The sequence below is a fragment of the Theobroma cacao genome, chromosome 9 (genome assembly GCF_000208745.1).
Source record: "Theobroma cacao cultivar B97-61/B2 chromosome 9, Criollo_cocoa_genome_V2, whole genome shotgun sequence".
Classification (NCBI taxonomy): domain Eukaryota; kingdom Viridiplantae; phylum Streptophyta; class Magnoliopsida; order Malvales; family Malvaceae; genus Theobroma; species Theobroma cacao.
Window position 1 is genome coordinate 16,571,788 of NC_030858.1, and position 2,969 is coordinate 16,574,756.

Below are 2,969 nucleotides of genomic sequence, written 5' to 3' on the forward strand. Positions count from 1 at the left end.
AAAATACCTTATTATGCCTCACTTGACTTCCAAATCGCCTTTTATCTCACAAATTCTCCTCCGATAAAATTATTATTATTTTATTATTATTTTCTCACTTGCGAAATATTTTATCCTAAACTACTCATTTCGTCTTTTATCATTTCTAAACATTTTAATTGACCTCAATTTGCATTCGATTAACTTTATTTATCACCATATCAAAGTATGGGGTATTTCATAATGTCATGTTAGTGTGTAATTTTGACACGCTATTCACTTTTGTAATTGTTGGTTGACCTAGCACTACACATAACACCTGTATATTTTCAATTGTGCTTGAAGAAATAAAAGTGTGTACCCTCACCCTTCGAAAGGTACAACTTATAACTTTTATGATATAAAGTTTGCCATTTTGCATATTTATCTTTTAAATTTTTATAGTGAACTAATGCTGAAACCTTTAACTTTTTTCTTAGGTAAATATTATGTAGTGGATGCTGGTTATCCTAATATGAAAGGGTATTCAGTACCTTATAAAGGTGAAAGATATCACATTCCTGATTTTAGAAGTTGCAATCAGCCAAAAGGTGTAGAAGAAACATTCAGTCGTGCACATTCTTCGTTAAGAAATGTCATTGAACGAACAATTAGAGTTTGGAAGAATAGGTGGCATATTTTATGTGATATGAAGCCATTTCCGTTGATAAAATAGGAAAAGATTATTGTTGCAACAACGACACTTCATAACTACATTAGACAGTGTGGTGTTATAAATGAGGAGTTTGACAGATGTGATCGTAATCTCAATTATATTCCTAAAAGTCAAGAAGAAAGAAGTAATGATGAAAAGATGGGTTCATATACCTATAGAAGAGCATTGGACGGTAATCATATGGGTAGAATTCTAACCAAATAGCTACTGCATTAATGGAAAATAAAAATCGTTAATTATAAGTTATTTATGAATTATGTGTTATTTATAAATTATTTGTGAAATTTTTTATGATTTATTATTAATTATAAACTTTATATTATACAAAAATGCTTTTTATATTTTCAAAAATGTATTTTAAATAAATAAAAAAATAAAATTAACTTTTTCTACTTTGAACAAAGAAACTCATGATTAATAGAAAGTTATTTATTAAACACCCTATATAATAATTTTAACCAAAATTAGAGTTTATATAAGTTGTTTTGCCAATAGGTTATCTATAAAAAAGAGTTTATAAAAAGTAAATTTACCAAATAGCTTTAACTTAATTTTAAAAGCTATTATTTTTTATGTCACGACCCGGAACTCCCCTTGGGCTCGTGACAACCGCCGCGACATCCTGATGGCACTCATTACCCCGAATGCCGATCGGAACCCCGCAAGGCTTAGCATCAGCTTTCGCATCTCCCCGGTGAGCGACAGTTATTAAATCTCGCATTTCAAGAAATCATAAGTCATTTCCAAATCAAATCAATAAAATATTATTTTCTGGCTCATAGGGGTATTTTCGTCATTTTTCTTTGAAAATACCAAAACCCGCCAAAAACATGGTGTAAAAGCTAAATATGCTCATACATATTTTAAATCAAATAACTAAAGTATAAAATTACTTTTACAATGACACGTGGCCCCCCCAACTAACCAATAAGATGCGAGTCTGTGAACCTATAATTTTGTCAATGCAAGGCTAACTGAAGTCCTTGATGCAATCAGCTATCTACCGGCTATCCTGAACCTAAAATGTGGGGAATTGAGGGTGGTGATATTATAAAATCCTAGTGAATAAATAGACACCATCTAAACTATCTAAAGGCGAGTAAATAGAGACAATTAAAAATAATTAACTTCAGCAAATTTTTTACATCATAAATATTCATCTCAACCAAATAATCAATATGGCTTGTGAATTACTCAAAACTTGGCTCATGCCAAATCCTGTACTCGGGGACACCTGGACTAGGGGTATCCAACCGAGTCCGTCAAGGCTGTGAAAAATTTTATATAATCATAAAACTTGTTTTTATTTTGACAACATAGCCGTTCCTTGGCGTTGGCTAAGTCTCACTCTCACGTAGTGGTCCACGTGAAGTGCACTCAAAAAGCCCACCTAAGGAGATACCCTACGCGCCTCTACGACCGAGGTGAGAATATAAAGGAGTTTATCGTGCCCCTCTAATAGGCTGGCCCACGAAACCCCCCACCACTGCAGTAGCTAATCTTTTATCTACCACCTAATTTATAAAATCTTTTTCTGCATGACATGGCAATTTATAGCAACCTAGCCTCTCAAGGCTAAATACACAATACAAATAATTCTAACACCAAAATCAGTTTAGACATTTGTGCTCATTTATTGTCATAAGCCATTCAATTTAAAGCCATAAATTTACAACACAAGCAGGCAGTCTCCAATTACTCTATTTTCAAAACCAGTTTTCGATTTTTCAGAAAATTTATAAAATCATTTTATAAAATCATAATTTCTCTTAAAACATAGCAATTTACCATTTAAACCCATTTTTCATAAAATCACACAATTGTATAAAACTACTCTAGATAATTAAGATAATAATAAGTTTACTCACAGTTTTCGAAAACTAAATTCGGGTACTCCAACTATTACTCCTCGGGTGCGATTTCTTTACCCTTGTTAGAGGATTCGCCACCTTGACAAATTGCACAATTAAGAGGTTTACTACTTTGGTACTAAACCAAAATAAACTAATTTATACTACTAATGCATGATATGAAGTGCAAAATGTCAAGCCCGACCTTATAAAATACTTTCCATGTCATTCATATGATTGACAATATGCTTGCATACTTGGAAAGCCCCGAAAGAAAAATCGTTAAAAGACGACAATGTACCAAATGGTACAATTAAGTTAATTTAAGCCTCGAACTAGATCAAATAGAGAATTTAAAATGAAATTAAGAATATTAAAGTCCCAGAATGGTTTAATATGGTGATTTGGAGTTCGAGGATCAATTT